At 35.5% G+C, this 25,182-nt stretch overlaps 1 protein-coding gene across 1 annotated transcript in view; it reads left to right on the top strand.

Annotated features, from left to right (window-relative positions):
* Positions 1-688: 688 nt before the first annotated feature.
* LOC121737422 overlaps positions 689-25,182 on the top strand; it is a 53,823-nt gene continuing 29,329 nt past the window's right edge. Inside the window, exon 1 of the mRNA XM_042129099.1 lies at positions 689-729. The gene's annotated coding sequence lies outside the window, so the exon portion shown is untranslated. The remainder of the gene's footprint in view (positions 730-25,182) is intronic.

The following is a 25,182-nucleotide window of genomic DNA, read 5'->3' as shown; positions in this document are numbered from 1 at the left end:
TTTTCTATAGACCTCACGGAGCCCGAGACCTTTTAAACGAATACCAACCCGTGGAAATCGGTTCGTGCGTTCTTGAGTTCTAGCGGCAGGAAGGAAAACCTGACTTATTTTTATATATTAGAGATAATAATATTATAATCCCTGCATTCGGCCCGAGACTTCAGTTCCAATTCACCCTATTACATCATCGCGCGACATTTGCATATTTCGTAAACTCATATATTTTGTAAAACCGAAATCTATTTCTAATTCTAATTGTGAATTAATCCTGTTTACAAATAAAATCCTTTTTTTTTAAAGAGGTTTATAACTGAACCGTCTAACAGTACCATCGAGGAAATTAATTCCTACGTCGTTGACGGACCTACGTCATGTGATCGGCTTATATTATCTCAATGTTAGCTGTGACCGGTCGGAGGGGTTTGGCTCGCGACCAAATTACTTAGGTCCGCCATCTGCCTAAGAATCAACTCTCTGATAGTACATTGAAAAGAACGAAACTGTTATGCCTAGTTTATTTAATCCACTGTTTTGTGATAAGATACAAAAGCTTGTGGGCTCGTTCTTTTAAGACGCACTTAGTGTTAGGATAGTTATGTGCTCATAATATTGTTAAGGCAAGCAGATAGGTATATCATTCATCATAGGCCATAGCTCTATTATAATGTCGTGATTTATTTTGGTTTCAGGTGAAGACTGCAGGCGAAGTTTAAAACGAATACATATTAGGTAAGCTAGAAACTTTTATTTATTTCTCTTAATCTTTAGTCCTTCGAAAAAACTAAGAAATAAGTAACCTGGGATTTTATAGATGTACCGTTCATTATATGCCTCCATAAAAACATGTACTTTCCTACAGAATACTGTATGATCGAAATTGTTTCAGACGTTATGAAACTAACTAACAAATAAAACTACCAAGTATCAAACAAAATAATATTGACTGTAAACCATTTGAAATTATTAGATGAACAAATTATATCTGCTTAAAGCAAATCCGTTTGGACTAATGACACAACAATTTTATCATGATCCTGCTTGGCAATAATAGATTTACAATCTGACCTTGTAGAACTCCTACGGAGCTGATCTATGGTGTAGGGATTCCCAAACTGGGTTCATAACTAGAATCGTCGCTTTGGAATACATTTAGGGTAGACCGAAGATAGGTCATGGGATATAGAGTAATACTAGTAGAAATACTTACCTGCTCTGTAAGTTATTTCATACAAAAGTTAGATGGCAGAGTTCCAGATTGCGTTTTTGCATAAAACAGCAGATTTTATACTTAAAAACCTATTCTATTTTTCAGACTCTATTACTATGTACCCTTGCTATTAACTTATATGTTCAATATAAGACTGAATCGTTTTATTCGACTTCAAAAATCTTGTACTCAAATAATATTAAATGAATGAATCGAATAGTGTTTTAACCTAATCGATTTATCAGGTCGACGCGAGGGCGAGAGATCATTGCTATTATGTATTACACGGTTTAGTGTGTACTGTGTAATGGTAAACACCTTTAACACCACAGGTGGTTGTAGCTTGTAGGTGTTTACAATTTATCAATAGACTGGATCCCCTCAAATCTCAATGTACGAAGTACGAACGATTATAATTATGCTGCTAAAATATTGAAATATACAGTGTATTAGTGTAAACACCGTTTTCCTTGAAACCATCAAATGAACCCGTCAAAATGAACAACTTTTTCTATGAGAGCAATGCTGGGAACTCTTAAAAAAATTCCATACGGATGCCCGGATCGGCAATTTGTATGGGTATGAAGACGGATTTTTTGAGTTCCGTTGAGTGAGATGGTTTCAAGGATAACAGTGTTTACACTAACATTTGACATACCTACTAAATTATTCAACAAGTGATGAGAAAAACGTATAGGCTCTCGGTGGGTGAAGTTTTGCAATAATATTCTTAGTTCTTACTAAATTATTGAACAAGTAATGAGAATAACGTATATCTCGTTGGGTTCCCAAAGTCTTTGAAATAATATTCTATTAAGTACCTCAAGTTTGTGCTTACGAGGCTTACTCTGACTTGAAATACTTGAAGTGTGATAATTATATCTTAGTATATTCTAATACTATGCTATAATATATTATAGTATAGTATTGGTATAGCTTAATGTATGATATTAACTTTATGCTTATTTCCCAATGTGTCCAACGTTGTTCCGAGTATTGTGGCGTAACTTCTTAATAATTATTGTACCACCCAAGTAGAATAAGCTAAGTAATAATTTTAAGTGAGATTAATCATTAATAAAGATGCATCGGAGGAGACAAGTCGTTTTTATTTAATAACTCTACAAGTCCAAACTCTTCATACCCAAAATTATTATCGCTATACAAAACACACGAAATGCTCACACACATGACAATAGTCTGACTTGTCTCAAGCAATATGTCTCACGCCAATTTCTGCGCTATCTGTCGTAGTTTTAAACGAAACCATCCCAGCAAGTCAATTAAAATCCTCAGAACATGCTTCAAAAGAGTAGAGATTGCTCTACTTAAAATATCAAAACAAATTTCAAAACTTGTCCCAGAACCATCCTACAGTGTGGTCACGCTAGTATTTTTATTCTAGTACAGAATACTCAGTAATTCTAGTGAGGTGTCCGAAGCTATACTTAGCTCTGCTACCGTGTGCCAGTAATAGGACACTTATTAGTTATGATTGATATGTTCGTATGTTCTTGAAATAAACAGGATTTAAATGTCTATGTATCATTTTACAGTAAAAACAAGTTTTCACAGGATGGAGTTAATATCGAAATGGAGGCAATACTAGCAATTTTTTCTTGTTAATTGTTAGGCCAGGTACAACTAAATGCAACATTTTATCTACAGTTTCTACTATATAATTAGAATCTTACATTTAGGATAATCTGAACATATTTTATGAAGGTTTTCTAAACGTCGCTCTATGTTATCATATTCTCTTTCCTTCATAACTCATCCTTCTGGGCTTAGAACTCAAGGCTTTTTCAGTAATCCGACCGAGCATAGGCACAGGAAAATTTAAAATTCAATTTGTTATTATTTTTAGCAATATTCCGCGAAATAAACTTCCACCTTTTTTTATTTCGCGGAATATTGCTAAAAATAATAACAAATTGAATTTTAAGATATGGATTTCCGCAAAGTAATGCCTGATTCCATTAACAGGACATTTTACTTTAGTTAGATTATCTTTTTATATTTGTCAAATAATAATTATTAGGACGTGATCAGCCTACATGACTGTACCGTACTCACAAACAATACTTCCCTCAGTTAATTACCATTGCTATGCGAAGTAAGGGATTTCTCAGTGCGTTCCTTTTGACAAGGCTTTTAATTCACAAACAATACTCAAACGTTCGCTATGCGTACGCATAGCATCATATAGGGCTTTCTGATTGGTCCGTTTTTGTTGCGTATCTTTGCTACATAATAATATTAATTTTTAACAAAGTCTAAGAAAAAAGTATACTGCACAATGGAATGTTAAAAAAAAGTCGGAGAGCTTCATAAACAACGCAAGTTTCAGTAATGCAGTTTGGTCTACTTTTTATCGTTGTTACCGCGCCGCGCCGGCCGCTGTGTATCCGAGCGCAAATGGCGACATTAGCCACGCGTGCGCACGCGACCGCTGTCGTGTGCGGTCAGGGCTGTCAAAACATATTTAAGAGCCGCATTTTATGCGTTAGTTATCATAGAAATAAGTGCAATTCTATTCTGGATTTTTTTCAAGGGTTCTATGTATTTCGGTACGAATTGGATGCAGTGCGAGATCGCTCTTACATAGAAAAATATTTAAGAATATTCATTGTTTCGTCTTACAGAAAACAGTTTAGGAAGATAAATACGCAAATATGCCGCACTAAGTGACAACTGAAATTGTATTATATGGGTTAAACAGCATGCCGTACGCAGCAGGAGAACTACGTAAGACGCCTAGAAAAAAAAAAACAATTTAATTTATAACTTAGGTAGTTATGAAATGAATTAGATTTTTTACACTAGATATCAAGTAATTCTAGCCTTAATAATTGTTTTACGCTCATCTCGTGAATCTCTATACGGTTAAATAATTTAATATTGTCCGTTCAATGAAAAATTGACAACCCTATTCTGGCGCGAGCTATTACGACTACGGTGAACAAAAATCTAGTTTTTTATGGATAAGATTATAATCAACTGTGAGTAAAGTTGCAGTGGGTTGATCGTGCCCGTATGCCTAAGCGGGGAGTGGAGCACCACGGGGTTTCAGTGGGTAGTTCCTCGGAGAGTCCCACATACCCCGGCTGATGTCCCCAATCCGCCGGGGATGCGCAAAGCATTTCCCCATTAAAAAAAAGTAACTTGATAAAGAATCCGGGAAAGGCCGTGTATATACTTTTTATCTCGGGTAGGTGTACGGTTCTCGCGCGATAATCGAATTTTGGCGCAACGGAGTTGCGGGCGTCATCTAGTAAAGGGTGTCACACACAGAGCAGGTATTGTATATTAATATACATTACATCCCGGGATGTATAGCTTTGTGGCAAGTGGCAACACTGTGTATATCTATATCTGTGTATATCACACACATAATATAATCACAGAAATATTTGAACATCGTATGAAGAGAAGAGATGTATAGTAATTAGTAATTATTATACACATATATTTGTTTTGAGATGTATTTAGATGTATCAAAATATTAATGTATATTTTCATAATATACTTACCTAGCTCTGTATCTTAAGATACGGAGATGTAAAAATACATTATAGCTGTTAGATATAGAAATATATATAGAAAGATGTACCACGTTCGCTGTTGACAGCGCTATAAGGCATGCCCTTGATGAACAGAAAAAGGCACAATGTGGACAAAGCTATGAGTGAGTTTACCGGAGGTCCAATTCCCTACCCTTCCTTTCCCTATTCCCTACCCTGTAATCCTATTCCCACTTAAAAGGCCGGTAACGCACCTGCAGCTCTTCGTAAGATCTTGCGTGTATCCATGGGCGACGGAAGTTGCTTTCCATCAGGTGACCCGTTTAAATACAAATAAATACAAAAATCTTTATTCACAAACTTAAAATACAATATAATAACAGTGTTTGAGACCCCCTTTTAAGTAAAGTGTTAGGGGAATCTCGCTCTGCCGAAAACAATAAATTTGAGAAGAGTTTGCTCGTTTGCCCCCTTATTTCATAAAAAAAAGTGTAAGGGAACACTTAATACATTATTGAATAGAGGAATGTCTTGACTCCTATGCCTGTCTGCTTTATAAACAATAGGTCTTCAAAGAACAAGCATATAAAGCCGCAGACTATAGAAAGCTGTTAAATAAATACATTAAAATCTTTTACTTGCTATAAAATATTTTATTATATTTATTTTAAACTAACTTTCGTTCTAAGCAGTGTAACAACTAATAATACTAGAGGTATGTGGCTAGTAAATAGACCAAGCATTAACCTTGTTAGTTCTGACTAAGAAATATCTAAGACTGTACCTATATAATGCAGACGATTTTTTTCCTAGTTTGCAAAGTATTTGGGCGTGTACAAATCATTGTTTTACTAATATCAGCTGTATAGTTTATATACGGTGTGAATTGATTTATTAGTAAGTAGATCATTTTTTAATTATAACGTACGACTTACGAGCAAGATAAACATTAAGGCGATTTTCATAAAAAAGTAGTCTAGAGTCTAGACTGTAGAATACATGAAGACATATCTACCTTATGAACTCGGAATATAACATGTATTTCAATTTGTAGGATCAAATTCATCACCTAAATCACAAGATAACGAGATTAATCTCGAAATTATAGGTATTTGTTTCAACTTCATATAAGATCAGCATAAAATGATATGTTATAATGAGTCTAATGAACAATGATTAAAGGTGAGCCCAAAATGATGATATCAGTGACTAGGTGATGACTTGATGCTGGCAATTGTTATCCCATATAAGGCCTAAACACTGGTTGCCATAGCAACCGTTTTTTCCCCGCCGACCAGATGCGCAGGGAAATGACCAATCATTAGTTCGACACATGTAGCGGCGTTTAGTGATGGGACACGCGATGTCCCATGATTGTCGATTATGTTTTGTTCCGTAATTCTTGGAGATACCGTAACTTTTATGGAATTTTCAGTTCAGTAAAGAAGGTTTTATATTCAAGATGTAAAAAATGGTAAAAACGGCGTAAATTTATTAGAGGGGTGTCCATTAATTGCGTGAGGCTTTTTCGCGGATTTTTGACCCCCTCAACCTCCTCGGGTGTCCATGTAATACAAATATTTTTTCACACAATATTACAGTTTTTCTGACAGAAAAAAAATACGTGATATTCGCTACGACCATCCTCCCTAGTAAGATTTGGAAAGATTTAGCTTGACCCCCTCCCTTCCTAAAACACCTAGCTAGTCAATTCTACTTAAAAACTTAGTAAGTAATTCAAGAATTGATTAATAAATTTAATAAAAAGTATTACGTTAATAATTAAAAGAAAAACTTAAAGTCACATAATCATTGTGTCTCGAAAATCGTGCTAGTTTATCTTACAATATAAGTTATTTATAATAAAAAAAAAAATAAGAATGTTTTTTTTTTCAGGTGAACTAATCTGTATGCAGTATGCTGAGTCTATAATAATAAAATGCCAACACAACATATCGCTATTCGCTACCAATCAAAATTCTATAATTTCGTTAATTTGAAACGCATTTAAACTAAATAATTCCAAATGTCCCAACCCTATACATATCATCAACATAGCATCATATACGAACATGATTTGCAAAACCATTGATATCCACATAGATGGAGGTTACAGGGTTATGGGTCTCAGAATATAGGTGCCGTACCAGACCAAGCTAATGTAAAAAATATTGTCGAGTACTCACTAAGTATTACTTAATGGTATTAAAATGTGTTTATATTAAAAGAAAATTAAGATACGGATTACAAATTAATGCACCTTTTGAAGTTCTCTTAATACCATAATTTCGTTTCATTATATTTTATCTAATGAGTTAAAGATGAAACGTCTTAATGAAAAGTGTTTATTAAGAAGCTTTTGATTTTAAAGATGAGTCTTATAAGTTAGAACTCATAAATAATTATGTTATCATGAAAAATATAACTTTAAATGACATTATTGAAGTTGTGCAGCCTAAATATTTTTACAATTTTTTTTTATTATCCAAGTTATTACAATCATTCAACGGGCACAGCGTATTTTTTGACTGATAGGTCTATGTGTTAGTCTATAGCAGGGGTCACCAAATGGCGGACCGCTGTCCGCATCCGGACCGCCGATCCATTGTGCAGACCAAGCATGTTCTTCTTTAAAAATTAATTTCATTTTCAACATAGGTTCTGATGAAATTGTAGCAACAAAAATTGACACTTTTCTCATTGATACAAATAAACACCTTTGTAATTTCCCTAATTACATTTGTTTAATGAATAATTTTTTAAATGTGTGGACCGCGAAGGTCATTTCATGTCTTAAAACGGACCCCGAGCGAAACTAATTGGTGACCCCTGGTCCATAGTCTATTACTCTAGAGCAGTGTTCCGCAAACTTTTTGTGTTCAAGGTACCTCTAGAAAAATAAAAATATTTGGACGCACACCACAAATGAATGTGTGTGTGGCTTACTCTGAGCTCCCACCCCTTCGTCGATCGTCCTGAGATGTCCCTTTTTAGTACTTAGCACTAGAACTATAAGTACGATGACCTTTTTTTCGGGGCGCACCAACTCGCAGCACAAATTTCGCGGATCACTGCTCTAGAGCACAACCTAACATAACAATATTTTAACAAAAGCCTTCTTTAGAGCCTGTTTCACCACTTCCTGATAAGTGCCGGTTAGGCTATCCACCATTTAACTTGACATAGAGTATGGTGAACCGGTAAAAAAAATTGTAGATAGCCTATCCGGCACTTTATCGGGAAGTGGTGAAACTGGCCCTTAGTATATTATACTATATTCATCTCATTATTTGACACGTTAAGGTGGCTTTCGTATCTTTGCCGCAAGCGACCGCGACCGAGGAAAATTCAAACGAAATACCACTTTATGACATTGGCGATAGGTTTTATTTTACTCTACCAACTAGCTTTTACGCCGCCGCCGGCGGCAGCGTGGGTCGCCACCAAAATGTCAGTAGAAAATGACACTTATATTCTATTATTATTTTTTTAATGAAATAAGGGGGCAAACGAGCAAACGGGTCACCTGATGGAAAGCAACTTCCGTCGCCCATGGACACTCGCAGCATCAGAAGAGCTGCAAGTGCGTTGCCGGCCTTTTAAGACGGAATAGGGTAATAGGGGAGGGTAGGGAAGGGAAGGGAAGGGAAGGGAATAGTTGAGGGTAGGGAAGGGAATAGGGTAGGGGTTAGGGGATTGGGCCTCCGGTAAACTCACTCACTCGGCGAAACACAGCGCAAGCGCTGTTTCACGCCGGTTTTCTGTGAGAACGTGGTATTTATCCGGTCGAGCCGGCCCATTCGTGCCGAAGCATGGCTCTCCCACGTATAAAAATCTATGTCATAAAGTAGCATTTTATTTGAATTTTCACCGGTCGCGGTCGCTCGCGGCAAAGGTCCTAAAGCCACCTTTAGAAAAGCCACTGCACGACAAATACAACATTATAGCTAGCGTAATATTTATACGAATAGTGACACGAATAAGGATCATAATAGTAATACCTAATTATTATTATTCATAACTTAACATTAAGTACCCTAAGTAGCCACATTCTTGTCCTAAGGCTTTCTCGATCAATTTGCATGACTATTATAGTTTTTGCCGTTTTCCATTAAGTACGTGGATTCCTGTTTATTGATTAATGATGTTTTCTTGTCAGCCCTGCCGTTGGATGCGCCTCTAATAAGCTACTACATGTAAATTGCCTTTAAATTCTATTTCGCATTTTCTGCCAGGCTCCTGGACTACTTCCCTTTATTAACAAACAACGTTTCAGCAAAGTTTTAGCACAATAATTAAAAATATGAGTAATGCTGCCTTTGAAATAAAATGCTCAATACGGAGATGTTTTTTACGCGATAAACTGCATTATTTTACTCTGTAAAATCTGAAAAAAGTATTTTTAAACTTTCTTTTTTATATAAAGTTTGTTCCAATAAATATCTAATTAATTGTGTTTTACAAAACATTGTTTAAACTAAGGTAACGGCACAATATTTTTTAAATGCATTTACTCATAGGTTTGAAACGTCTTGTGACAAGCGTGTTAAACATTTGAAACCAAAACCAATTATACAAATTTGGTATATAATAGATACATTCTATTGTACTATCCTTATAACAATACATTGCACACAGAGTATACTTTTCAGTCGTCACAATTGACTTGGACGCCCATTTTGACCCATAATTCAAGGTCAGATGGAAAGGTAATTATGACCTCACCGTACATGGCAAACAAAGATCTACCCATCGATTTGAAAACAAAAGATAGTGAGGATACTAAACCATTGTAAGCGGTACTAAAGCGCCAAAAATGTGACTATGAGTAAAGATTTCAAAACTTATAATAGACTTAGATATATTATAACAATCATGTAAGTATATATATATTTTAACGGTAAAGTTTTTGTACTGTGTGTAATACGACTATTGCAAACTTAAATGTCGATACTTTCGACGTTATTAATTAATTAAGGTTTTAATTTAAGCCAATCAAAAGCAATATATTATATGGGAACGTCAGATAATTCACATCAGAATCTTTGGAGTCATTTCATAGTACAGTCTGTCAAAAACAAAAATTTGCCCGAAGTAATTATTTTCGTAGTAATAGCTCGTCTGTCAAGCGCCCAAAATGGGCGTCTTACCCTAGAAGAGCATTTCGATACATAAAACACAAAATGGTTTGACAGTTCGTGACAGATGAAGGGATAAGTAACTTGAAATTATTCCCTTTTTAAGTAAGTAGCTCCTCTTATTTTAGTGAAACTCAAACATGTAGATGTTACGTTTAAAAAATTTGTGACGTTAACTCATAAAATAAAATGACATTTTCTAAAAATGATTCCTAGCTGGATCGACTTATCGCCCCCGAAGCCCCCTATATACTAAATTTCATGAAAATCGTTGGAGCCGATTCCGAGATTCCAATCATATACAGTGTGTAACAAAAATAAGTGATAATACTTTAGGGTGTGTATGTGTATATATAAACACATACACACCCTACATATGTATATATATATATATATATATATATATATATATATATATATATATATATATATATATATATATATATATATATATATATATATACAAGAATTGCTCGTTTAAAGATATAAGATAAATATTTGCCGTGACACAAGAAAGTGTATTAGAAAACTTAAAAAAATCAAAGTCATGTGAGTTTCGAGTTAGAAAGCTGCGACAATTTCGTGCCATTAGGTATGGCATCCAGCATGGAGACGCAATTTGCCGTGTGTCGCCTCTGATCGGTAATCATTGGATCGTGCCATTGGAAATGATTTCCGCATTTTCCAATATGATATAGAAAAATGCGGATATATCAACTGAAGTTTGTCGGCACTCGCCATTTTGATACCCGTGGGAACTTCACATTTTCCCGCGATAAAGAGCAGCGGGCCTAAAATGATCGCTTTGGAGAATCATGTTATGAATCATAATATAATTCTTTTTTTTTTAATCGTAAAATGCAAGTCTGCTTGCAATTCACGTCTAGTAATTCAGTCAGTTTGACAGTTTTGACAATTCATTTGCTAAATTGATTAAGAGGAATTGCTAAATGTGACCATTTTAGCCCCGCAGACTATGTTTGTACTTTCCTTAAAATAGTTTTAGTAGTTTCGATGCGCATTAGATGCCAGCAAACACATTTCAGCTGTCGTATATATAGCGACGCGCTCAGAAAACTTCGATAGCGCGATGCAGGAATGTCAGGCGAATTGTGGGTACCGCCACACCTCTTTTTAAAATTTGTACAAAACTGTAGATCATGAAGGGGGAGCAACATTTTTTTGATTTAAAAATATTGAAAATATGACGAATCTGAATCGCCGTTACTTCTTACACTTTAAACTCATTAGTCTCGCAGCTGATATGAAAATGCAAGGTTTTTATTAATAACGAGCTTTTGCCCGCGGCTTCGCTCGCGTTAGCAAGTATTATTATGTACAAACTTTCATCCCCTATTTTGACCCCTTGGGGGTAGAATTGATCAAAATCCTTTCTTAGCGGATGCCTACGTCATAACATCTACCTGCATGCCAGCCCGATCTGTCCAGTGGTTTGGGCTGTGCGTTGATAGATCACCATGTCAGTCACCTTTGAGTTTTAATTTTTCAAAATTGGAAAAGTATTTAATATTTATAGTTAAAACTGTATAATTCATCAGCATACCTGGTAAACAAGTAGTATAACATAATGGCGCTTCAAAAAACTCATTTTACCGAGGTAACTAATGTTCCATTGTTGATATCACGACTTCATCAGCTTTGCCGTTACTATCATTATCACCGATATTTTATGGTCCAGTACGATATGAGTCTAAAAGCTCATTTACGACGACATAGGGTCTATAGAATTAACCAGTTAATGGACACTTCTAAATCAATTACAAAAACTTATAATTAACTGTTTACTACGTGTGTTGATAGCAAATAAAACATGAAAAAATAAAAAAGAACCGGATGAATAAAGTTGAGAGTAACTGGAAAGGCACTGCCAAACAGCTGATAAGAGAACATATTTTTTTTAATAATTTGCCCAAAATTATATCTTTACAATTCGAAATATTCAGTTACTTAAAAACTTTTTATATTGTGCGTCCTTCCTTTATCTTATTCTAATTTAAACTTAATTTAACTACTATAAGTAATAAAAAAATAAATATTGTTAACTTACTGAATCTATAGTATATACTCATATTTTATAAATGCGAAAGTGTGCCCGTCTGTTTGTGACCTCTTCATGCCTAAACTGTTGAACCGATTTTGCTATAATTTGGTGTGAAGATACTTTGAGTTCGGAAACCTAAAGGATATTTCTATCCCGGGAATTTTGGCGTAACGGAGCTGCGGGCGTAAACTAATAATAAAGTATTACTAGCTGACTCGGCAAACGTTGTTTTGCCATTTGTAGTTGTAATGTAGTTCTTCATTATTTTATTGAAGTGATTAAATAAGTATGCCACCGTGGCAACGTCCATCGCTATCCCGTCGCACAAACAATAGTCGCCGGCCGGCAGTCTCGAGTTGTAATAATTTACTATTATTTATTCAACAAATGCACTGATCAATATAAATAGCCAGAAGCCGATTCTCAGACCCACTGAATATGCATATAAAATTTGGTAACAATCAGTAAAGCCGTTACAGAGGAGTACGGTAACTAACATTGTGACACGAGAATTTTATACATAAGATATTATTAGTTTACGTTTAGGTAAGCAGCACATATTGGACAGAAATGGGCCATACAAGTTCTCACGAAAGCTGTTGCTAAGACTACTTGTAATTAGAGAGGCCTTTATGTTTCACGGCTACCATCAATATCTATAACAAAATACTTCAACGCGCTGCAAGTAACATTTTAGAAGCTACGATCAACATTTAAGAAGGTAGAGGGATAACATATTCATTTAAATGTGTAGTGCCAAAAAAGTGTTAAAAATCTTGGGAAGATATATTTTTAATGGGTTAAACCTGAGAAGTAGGTAGTTATCGTACGTAGATCGTCATATTACAGATTGTAGGTATGTATCTTTTAAAATAATTATTGTAGGTAGATCTTTTAAAAATAGTAATACGTTGGTTTTCAAATATTTTTGTTAAAAATACGTTTTTCTAAGATATTAAAAGATGTCGTAGCGCGTTAATGTCTTTTCTACTGCAATAGCAAATTTATTTTCTGCTTTTGTTCAAACGACGAATCGAGGTATAAGACTTAATTTTAATGACAAAATTTCTATCAAATTGTCAGCCTCGTTATTTTATTGATTATATAGTCGATCATTTGTTAAATTATTATATTGAATTAATACTTTTGACTTTGTTACATATTATGGTCAGAATCTTTATATAAAAAATTACTAAGTTACTATAATATTTTGTTATATTTAGCAATTAGATTCATGGAATGTGTCGAAGAAAGTGATGATAAATTCTTCGAAAACTACCACAGTCCACAATAATTAATATCTTTGATACTCCGCTATATCATCTAGATTTGAGTTAACATGGCCCTTATTTTAAGGGAATAAGGGTCATGTTTGATGTAAAACAGACTGTAAACTTTATCATATTATTAAATTGACATTGTAATTGTCGAGTCCATACTAATTGCTTGATTGGTAAATTAAAATCGCTCTTCAAGAATTAATAAATGGACTAGTAAATATTGTAAATCTTATATATAAAATTCTCGTGTCACAATGTTAGGCCGCGTACTCCTCCGAAACGGCTTTACTGATTTTAACCAAATTTTATATGCATATTCAGTGGGTCTGAGAATCGGCTACTGGCTACTTTTTATATTGATAAGTGCATTTGTTGAATAAATAATAGTAAATTATTACAACTCGAGACTGACGGCGACCATTGTTTGTGCGACGGGATAGCGATGGACGTTGCCATGGTGACATACTTATTTAGTCACTTCGATAAAATAATATGGGTGAAATACTTTACATGGCGAAGAAACGTTTGCCGGGACAGCTAGTAATAATATGTAAAACTAGATGAGAAGAAAGATAGACGTAAATATGTAAAAATAGAATTTTTCCGATATAAGTATTCTATATCCTTTCCCGGGACTAAAAGTATATCCATACCAAATTTCAGCAAAATCGGTTTAGCAGTTTGGGCGTGAAGAGGTAACCGACAGACGAACAGACAGACATACACTTTCGCATTTAAAATATTAGTATGGAATTAATTGGTATGGTACTAGATGTTCATTGTTCTCAGTAAGAGTGCCCTGCAGACTCTTACTGTGAACATCTAGTATCACGAAACTGTTTTGAGACTTAAACAATCGAACGAGAATGCATGTAGCCTGCTCTAACAACGTAATTTCTCGTTTGTTAAAGCAGGACGCGGCATTCTCGTTCGAGTGTTTGAGTCTCAAAACGGTTTTGTGGTACGGGCCCAGTTTACATATTTTTTTAAGAGCCTATGCAGTCCCACTGCTGGGCAAAGGCCTCCCCAAGTCCTTCCATTCATCCCGATCCATCGCCACCGTCGGCCAACCTGGCTTGCATGTGTCAAGTTCATCGCGTCATCTTTTGCGAGGTCGACCGCGGCGGCGCGCGGCGTCGTCCATCATCAGTCTGTGGCGATCTTTGCCCAGCGGTCAGGATGCATACGGCCCAGTTTACATTGCATTAAGGTAATACTTCGATGCGAAATGCGGCCCGCCCCGCTGCGCCCCGTCTCAACGTGTGCGAAGCTTAACAGGACAGTAATGATCGGACAGTAAGCTCGAACCTAATTCTAGTTTTTACCGAAACTCCGTTAGACATTTCGAAGTGAAGCATCGAACACAAATTATGCTGCAATTAAATTCATTAAAATGTTTTCCAGTGCGTTATATGTAACTGTAATTGTAGTTTTATTATAATATTTACGCAACTAACGAGCGAGAAAGAATTAGAAAAGTTTGAACGTAATTACTTAAATGTTGTGTGTGTGTAGTCCGTTTGGAGCGCATTCAAATTATATAACCAGAAGATTATAGAAAATATTGGATAAGAAAAAGTTTTACGGTTCCTTCGCAATTATAGCCAATACACGAATTTTGGCACAACGGAGTTGTGGGCGTCATCTAGTAATATTATAATTATTATAATATTATTATACGTGCCGATGACTTTGGTATCACTTCCCTTCTAAATATATAAACCTTCCCAGACTTCCACGAATATTTTTAGACTAAAATCAGCCAAATCGGTTCAGCCGTTTTCGAATTTTAGCGAGATTAACAAAATTTAAAATATATAAAAGATTAGATGACGCCCGCAACTCCGTTGCGCTAAAAATAGTTTATCGCGCGGGAACCGTACTTTTTTCCGGGACAAAAAGTGTCCTATGTCCTTTCCCGGGACTCAAAGTATCTCCATGCCAAATTTCAGCAAAATCGGTTCAGCGGTTTGGGCGTGAAGAGGTAACAGACAGATAGACAGACAGACAGACACATTTTCGCATTTATAATATTAGTATGGAAGTATGGATTATCGGTCTTACTGCAAAAGATTTAAACACCTGTTGAGCAGTTAATTAGAGAAAAATTCAGTACAAAATGGTCGAAAAACAACTGTTCAATAGATGTTTAAATCTTTTGTGGTTCTTCGTTAAAGTCTAAATATTAACACAGGGAGAAATTTTGAAATGGGCAATGGCAAGGAAACAAGTAGCTGATGTTCATTGGCAAATGGCATATGCGGTAAGATTCCCATGGGATACTATTTTACTTCGCTCGCGGGCAAAATCTAGTCAATTATGTACAAGATATAGTCCTTAAGGAATACGAAGGGAGCGGACAACTCTAGGACCTTCGTATTCCAACCTTCATAGTCTCTCCCGTGCACTAACTCTATGCTTCAAATTACATTAAAATTGGTCCAGACTTGTTACAAAAATTGAATTTTCTATCGTATATACAGCTACATTGACACTGGATAAAACTAAATATAAAAAAAGAATATAAAATTAGATTTTAAAGCATTTAGAAGTGACATCGCAATGGTCGCTTTCGTTATTAAATCGTTTACATCTTCGTTATTTCCAATGATATCCAAAATCGATTTTTCAAATATATTAGATAATTAGACTAATAAAACGTAACTCTAATAGATTGTTAGCAGTGGTGATTCGTATATTCAAGGGGTCAAGTCATTTTGACAATTACATACAATAATGTTATTTTAATACGTACCTAACCTACACAAATACACGCGGTGGTGTCTGAGTTCAATTCTGTATAGACTAAGAGCTGGAAATACTTGGTATTCATATTAACTTGAATATAAGTATGTGTGATTGATTGTTAATTTTCAAATAACTTAGATAAATACTAAGTACAAAGATTGTAAATAAATCTATACTTAATAATTCAGATTTCGTTTTGTGTACGAATCTGTCATGGTTATGTTTGTTATGATTACTGACAGTAAACATAGTCTATGTTATAAATTGACAACATTTCAAAATTTTAACATGGCTTTTTTATTATTTTATATGAAAGTAGACTTAAAATAAGGCGACACGTGTTTCTTGCTTTTTCAAAATTATGTTTTTATGATACCTAAAAAATAGATTTTAATCCTTCGTATTCTAAAGAGACGTAAGCGCCAAGTGACGTCATACTTACGTCTGAACGGTTAATTCCATTACACTTTATCATAAGAAAAAATCTGTCAATGTAAGTTTGTTACGTTTATTATGACGTCTGTCAATGTCATCGTCAACCTGGAGGATAGGTAACCAATGAGGTAATGTTATTATTTAGAAATGTCAGTGTTGACAGGTGGTTGACAGTGACGTTTTTGTTTTTATGCTTCATGTTGTCTTTTTAAAACTATTTTACACCAGGCAAACAAACTGTATGATATTATGCCGTAAGTATGACGTCACAGCGTATTTTTCAGTTTTTATTTATTTTCTCAGTAAATAAGCAATATAAAAATTTTTTGAATATTTTTTTGATATCAGGAGAAGAAACTAAAGAAACGGTATTTTTTATTTTAAGGCTTAAAAATTTTGAAATGTTGTCAATTATGGACATAATAATTATAGTTAACGAGCTTTTGCCCGCGGCTTCGCTCGCGTTAAGAAGTATTATTATATACAAACTTTCATCCTCTATTTGAACCCTTTGGGGTTGGAATTTATCAAAATCCTTTCTTAGCGGATGCCTACGTCATAACATCTACCTGCATGCCAAATTTCAGCCAATCCGTCCAGTGTTTTGGGCTCGGCGTTGATAGATCACTGTCAATCAGTCAGTCAGTCACCTTTGAGTTTTATATATATACGAGCTTTTGCCCGCGGCTTCGCTCGCGTTAAGAAGTATTATTATATACAAACTTTCATCCCCTATTTGAACCCCTTGGGGTTGGAATTTATCAAAATCCTTTCTTAGCGGATGCCTACGTTATAACATCTACCTGCATGCCAAATTTCAGCCCGATCCGTCCAGTGGTTTGGGCTGTGCGTTGATAGATCACTATGTCAATCAGTCAGTCACCTTTGAGTTTTATATATATAGATTTCAACATATTATTATGCAGGGATATAAAATGCTAAAATGTTTTGATACGACATATTATAAACTTTATAGAATGTTTGAAAAATGTTTTTTAGGATGATGACAAGGTCAAAGATTAGCGAATTTTGTTAATAAAATAAAGAAATCTCGGTAAAAAATAAGTGTTCCCAAAATTTCAGCTTCATAGCATTTGTATTTTTTTTGGTATGCGCCTTCAAAGTTCGATATTCAAGTCGAATTTTTTTCAATTAAATTTCTTAATATTTGTATACAATTCGATAACTTATGCAATTAAAAGCAACTTTTGTTATGAAACTACTTTCATAAACGCAATATTTAATATACCTGTCGAACAAATTTGTCTCCCGATGCGTACAAACTACGAAAGACTGACGTCATACTTTCGTAGCACTTTGTATGGAGCGTTTCGGGCAGGTCTTTTTTATGAGATATTTGAATTGTCATATCTTGGTGAATTTTTAAGCTATCAGAGTCATTCTTTCAACGATGTTTCTATTTTTTAGGTGTCTTTTAATTACCGATAAGAAAAAAAAATAGTCATCATGCCTAAACCCACTTGCCGCTTTACCAACTTAGTAGTCAATAGACACGTCTTTCGTTGCATATTGTGATTTATGATTTAATCATGAATAAACCAAGGTAATATTATGTAATAATCTAATATATTAAAATAAGTCGGATTTTCCTTCTTAACGCTATAACTCCAGAACGCACGTACCTATTTCCATGGTTTTGAATTCGTTGGAAAGGTCTCGGGCTCCGTGAGGTCTATAGAACAAAAATCAGAAAAAACTTCAAGAGAAAACAGGAAATCAGGGAAAAATCATTTTATGGCAAAACAACGTTTGCCGGGACAACAAGTATTAAATATCTTTTAAAAATAAATTCAAAATAACATAATATTAATATGTTTTATGTTCTGTTTTCCAACTTTTTTGGACAAGCGAAAATTGCCGTGGGCTCTTATACTATGTGCTTATCGACAATTAAGAGCATAGTATAATACCTTATACAAACATGACGTCTTAACGTCTGCGTCTGGCGTACAGTCACTGACATATCCGCTTTATCAATTTTGAACTTTATCACTTAGGAATAAGGTCGAAAATATGTATACCAAAGTTTCAATAAAATCTTATGTCCATTTGTATCATAAAGGTACTTGAGTCTCTATCAATTTTTTCCTCTCTGTTCAATTAAGTGTAATGCAATTAATAAAATACGGTACGTACGTAATTTTTTTAGGTTTTAATATAAGTACTTACATTTTGTATAGATTTTCAGTTTTTTTGGCTTCACAGTTAGATGAGGAATAAAAAATCTGACTAGCTTAATAATAAACCTAAGTCAGTGTCTAACAGAAACGTATTTTTTGGAGTAAAAAAGTAGCAATATTATGTGTTACCTCTATCTACAGCCTAAACTACTGTATACATTTAATCGAAATCTAGCCAGTAGTTTTTGGATCAAGAAGTAACAAACAATCTTTCACTTTGTAATATTAGTGCAATTTTTTTAATAAAATATTATTTTGAGGTAAGTAATTAGGGCTTCGTACCCAAAGGGTAAAAACGGGACCCTATTAATAAGACTTCTGTCTGTCCGTCTGTCTGTCTCCGAGCTCCGGTCTGAAATTTTCACAGATTGTGTATATCTATTGCTGCTATAACAGCAAACACTGAAAACAAAATAAAATTAATATTTAAGGGGGGTCAAAGTTCATTCTTCAAATAAGTGGTCTAGGATATTTGAGATAAGAATCGGGTTTCAGCCCGCGAATGGAATGAGGATCGTAGGTACGAAAATTGGACCCCCAGACGTCACGTACCTATGTTCGCGATTGGACCGATTACCGCACGGCAGAAATGCAATGTGGCGTCATTACTACAAGTCACAAGATTATTTCAATAATATTAGATGTGTCTCTAGTTAAAATACGATCGAGGAATCGAACATTGAACTATAGGCTCTTCTTGTCACATTCATAAACGAATATATTGCTATGGCGTTTCAGGTAACATAAGTTTCTAATGTGCAGTGAGCTCTACGACCGGACTATAAAGTGTGTAACAAAAATAAGTGATAATACTTTAGGGTGTGTACGTGTTCCTTGTAGAGAGTTCACTGTGAAAATAGCAGATCTGAAAAATACGTTTATTTTATTGGAATTATTGGAAGTATTCTTTCCCGGGGGCCGGGACTCAAATTATCTCCATACCTAGCAGAATCGGTTCTGTAGTTTGGGCGTGAAAAGGAATTGGACAGAAAGAGTAAAGACACACTTTCGCACTTATAATATTGATATGGTTTTTATCTTTTTCGTTCTTCGTGTTTTATAGAACGACTAGATGACTCGTTATCGCAGCGGAACTGTACATTTTATCGGGATAAAAAGTATCCTATGTCCTTTCCCGGGACTCAAAGTATCTCCATGCCAAATTTCAGCAAAATCGGTCCAGCGGTTTGGGCGTGAAGAGATCACAGACAGACAGACAGACACACTTTCGCATTTATAATATTAGTATGAATCAATCTATAAAATAAACTTTCATAATATAAGTAATCAGAATATTCATAAAATCATAAATAATATTTCTATTCATGTAATTCATTTATTTATTCATATTAATTATATATATAATTTACTCTCTACTTCCTTAATCTCTTTTTTTTCCTATACTAAATTATTCATCTGTGGTCACCGCTGTTGGTTCTACATTTAGTAAATACTAGCTGTTGCCCGCGACTTCGTCCGCGTGGACTTTAGTTTATACCGCGCGCTATAAACTAAAGTCCACGCGGGCAGGCAAGTAAAAAATAAAACGCCATCTGTTGAATCGTATTAGAACTAAAATGTTCATTGCATCGATATATTTCTGGATTTTTTATAATATTATACATATAATATGTTTAAGATTTATGAAATTTTATTTTAATACACATCCAAGACCCAGGAACATTGAAAACTTTTTGTTCCGCCTGCGGGACTCGAACCCAGGACCCCCGGGATGAGCGCAGGCCACGCGCAATGCGAATTCATTTTCATCGATATTATCATGGAAATATGATATTTTCCCACATCAAAATGTAGCCTATGTCCTTTCTCAGACTCTAGAATAACTGTGTACAAAATTTCATTGCAATCGGTTCAGTAGTTTTGGCGTGAAAGCGAGACAGACAGACAGACAGACAGACCGACAGAGATACTTTCGCATTTATAATATTAGTATGGATTATAATTGCATACTTTACTAATATTCATGTAAGACTGTTTGGAGACCCCAATATACGAAAATAAAATAAAATAAAATTTTCATATCATAATAAAATATCATATTTACGATTTACTCTACTGCATGATATTTATATTGTGTACAGTGTAACCAAACAAACGACTAACACCAAAACATGCCATGTCACATTTCTCGCAATTTGCCAGCTAGTTTGATATCATTTGCGCCATTGACAATGTCGTTGTCAAACGTGTTCCTTGGACAATGGCCATCAGATGCCACAATGGCCGTCAACTTGGCCACACTGGCCCCGTGACCGTGGGTGATGGCCTCGGCCTTGCAACATGGTAAAAAGAGTTAAAATTATACCGTACATTCTGGTATGTTGTCCCGGATCTGTTTTTCAGGGCTCCGTAGTCAACAAGGAACCCTTATAGTTTCGGCCTGTCCATCCGGCTGTCGGTCTGTCTGTCGGGGTTTTGCTCAGAGACTATAGGACCTACAAAGCTGTAATTCGGCATGAATGCAGATATCAATCATTGCGACAAAATGGTGTATATAAATTCTTACAGTAATATTTTTATAGCACTACAGATCAAGCGGAGATTTTTTCGCGTCAGCCGACCGTGTGGGGTATCGTTGAATAGGTTTTTTTAATATTACGAGTATTCATAGATCATTTTCCGATTTAGGGATCCATTTTTTTTTATGAAATAAGGGGGCAAACGATCAAACGGGTTACCTGATGGAAAGCAACTTCCGTCGCCCATGGACACTCGCAGCATCAGAAGAGCTGCAAGTGCGTTGCCGGCCTTTTAAGGGGTAATAGGGGAGGGTAGGGAAGGGAAGGGAAGGGAAGGGAATAGTTGAGGGTAGGGAAGGGAAGGGAAGGGAATAGTCGAGGGTAGGGAAGGGAATAGGGTAGGGGTTAGGGGATTGGGCCTCCGGTAAACTCACTCACTCGGCGAAACACAGCGCAAGCGCTGTTTCACGTCGGTTTTCTGTGAGAACGTGGTATTTATCCGGTCGAGCCGGCCTATCGTGCCGAAGCATGGCTCTCCCACGTATCAAATATTTGTGAAATATGAAGTTTTAAAGTGGAAAAACTCGTCCCTTCTACCAGTTAAACGGTTACTTCTGGAAATGTGAAAAAAATTCACGGGAGTAGAAAATATGCTGAATTTAAAATGAAAACTATCACGGCTAAGAAGACTTCATAAGCATTTGAGTAATGGTCAATCAACTAGGTATTCGACGGAGTATTAAGAAACTTTTCGTTCAAATTCCTTCGAACGTAACTGAGATGATGTTGTCAGTAGTGTAAAACACGTTTTAAATGTAAGCTGTACATACCATACAAAAATTATCAAAAACTACGGAACGGTCTTTTAGAATTGATACTAGATGACGCCCGCAACTCCGTTGCGCCACAATTCGTTCATCGCGCGGGAACCGTACATTTTTCCAGGATAAAATACTTTTTATCCCTTTCACGGGCTTCAAAGTATCTCCATACCAAACAGCAAAATCAGTTCAACGGCTTAGCCGTGAAGAGGTTATATACAGACCCATTTCGCATTTAAGTATTACTAGCTATTTGACCGAGCTTTGCTCGGTATTCGATAAAACACGAATAAAATTACATTTTCTAAAAATGATTCCTAGCTAGATCGATTTATCGCCCCCGAAACCCCCTATATACTAAATTTCATGAAAATCGTTGGGGCCGATTCCAAGATTCCAATGATATATTTATATTATATACAAGAATTGCTCGTTTAAAGATATAAGATATTAGTGAGCATGTAACTTGTAGCTGTGCAAACGCTAGTAGATACTCTCTCACGTTTTCAATCATAGAAACGTTCGTTCCCGTATGTAAATTTCAATAGATTGAACATTATTGTTCTATTACGCAAATCCATAGGCAATTCCAGACGCATTAAATCGATCGTTTTAATGATAAATTGGCCTTTACGTGTTTGGCCACTTACATAGATGTACAATATACTAGCTGTTATTTGTACTATCTGAGAAATAGATTTACAGGTTTCGTTTGGGGTCCATAATGAAATGAAATGACCTTCGCGGTCCAAACTATAAAAAAACATGAAACAAAGGCAATTACGGAATTTACAAAGGTATTTATTTACAATGAGAAAAGCGTCATTTTCTATAGCGAATTATCTCTCCGATATTTGGAGCGAAATTGGTGCAAGCTATTGGTTTAAATCCTGGAGATGATCATCGAGACCGAAAATTTTGAACAAGGTTCATCTTCGAAAATGCTTGGTCCGCACACAATGAGTAGGCGGTCCGGATGCGGACCGCGGTCCGCCATTTGGTGATCCCTGATGTATGGTTTTGCGTCAGTGACGACTGTCGTCACAAACTCCGCGTTAGTGTCGCTATGCTCGATCCCAAACCACATTTTTCACAGTCGCAGCGTCACTGACGCAACAAACGCTCGATTCGAAAGGCTACCTTATGACGTGTTAATTAAGAGCCGGCTGAATCTCTTTTTTTGTTGTGTTTTCACATATAAAAATAAAATTAATAATATCGCCAAATAGAGCCTCTAAGATAATACCTATATTATATCTTAAACATTATAACATCCCTAAAAAGCAAATACTACATACATTTGCAAACTTGTCAGGTTTCCTAGAATGTCTAGAGAGAAATTACCATTCACAAATGAACATACAAAATACAAATATATCATTACCATATGACCTGGACTTTCACGAGCACAAATACATAATTACATTAGTAATAGAAAAAACTAGACACATAAGCAACTAATAAATAATATACTATAACTGTTAAAAAAAATAATCGGCCAAGTGCGAGTCGGACTCGCGCACGAAGGGTTCCGTACCGGTATAGAGCGAAAGTACACAAAAAATGTGTTTTTTGAATGAGAGCCCCCCTTAATTATTTACTTTTATTTAATTTGATTATTAATTATTAGAGTAACAATATAATTAAGTTTTTTGTGAAAAGTTCAAGTGCGGACGGACGGACGGACGGACGGACGGACTGAAGGACGGACTGAAGGACGGACTGAAGGACGGATGGACGGACGGACAGACGGACAGACGGACAGACGGACAGACGGACGGACGGACGGACAGACGGACAGACGGACAGACGGACAGACGGACAGACGGACAGACGGACAGACGGACAGACGGACAGACGGACAGACAGACAGACGGACAGACGGACATACAGACAGACAGACAGACGGACAGACAACGAAGTCTTTAGTAATAGAGTCCCATTTTTACCCTTTGGGTACGGAACCCTAAAAAGAATGCATTATGTCAAATAAATATATCACTAACAAAATTGAAAAGAATTTTCAATTTTGTTAGTGCCACAGGCCACTATATTGTACTCGGCGAAACATTGCGGTAGCGGTCATTGACTCCCTGTCAAAAACTTGTCATTTTCTATATAAACCGCGATTGACAATGAAGTGTCAGATGTTCCTAGTCCATTGTCAATCGCGGTTTATAATTAATAGAAAATGTGGAGTCAATGACCGCTACTGCCATGTTTCGCCGAGTACAGTAAAAAAGTCGAGAAAGCTTGAAATATTAGTGGAAGTCCAGGTAAGGTTTATATTGGGAGGAAAATGGTACGAACTTTACCGAGTCATCTAGTAGATCAGGGGTCACCAAATGGCGGACCGCGGTCCGCATCCGGACCGCCGACCTATTGTGTGCGGACCAAGCTTGTTCGAAGATGATCTTCGTTCATCTTAGGATTTCAACATCTCCAGGATTTAATGTCAATATCTATAGCTTGCACCAATATTTCCCTTCAAAATTGAAAGATATAATTAGCTACAAAAAATTGTTACTTTTCTCATTGATATCTAAAAAATACCTTTGTAATTTCCGTAATTACCTTTGTTTATTATATTTTTTTTATACAATGTGTCCCGACACCGGTGTCCGATCCTTCAGTGTCATGATCTGTGGCATATTTAATCGACAAATTGGCTCCCAAATTTTTTCTTTCTCTCACGGTTGTAAAATGGCAGCCATTTTAATTTTTCTCGGGCGTTCACACTAATCTGACCAGTACTTCTCATGTAAATATCCTATGAAGATAAAAAAGGTCTCATTTGATAGCTAAACTTATGGACTACGCTTACACAGGCAATATGTTATAAATTTCGTGGAACCAAACATAGAAAAACCAAAGTTTAAGAAAAAAAATTGTGCATTTTTAAATTAATGGCTTTTTGTGAAAAATCTAGCACATTAAACTGGTTCTTTTTTATTTAAAAAAAATAGAGGAGGTTTTCATTTTAAATAAATTCTTTACTTCAATGCTCTAAGTCAGATAGTTTAGACGTTATAACGATTTTCCTATGAAGTATTATTCAGATTAGTATGAAGCCACAGAAAAATATTTTTTTTCAAAAGTTGGAAAAAAAAATGAAAGCCAATTTGTCACTTAAATGTGCCATAAATCATGAGTTCAATTTTTTTTCTCCAACTTTTGAATAAAATAATTTTTCTCTGGCTTCATAATAATCTGACCTATACTTCATACGAAAATCGTTATAACTTCTGAACTATCTGACTTAGAGCATTGAAGTAAAGAATTTATG

The sequence above is a fragment of the Aricia agestis genome, chromosome 20, assembly GCF_905147365.1.
Source record: "Aricia agestis chromosome 20, ilAriAges1.1, whole genome shotgun sequence".
Lineage (NCBI taxonomy): Eukaryota > Metazoa > Arthropoda > Insecta > Lepidoptera > Lycaenidae > Aricia > Aricia agestis.
Note: the sequence above shows the minus strand (reverse complement) of the source record. Positions and strands in the feature narration are given on the sequence as shown.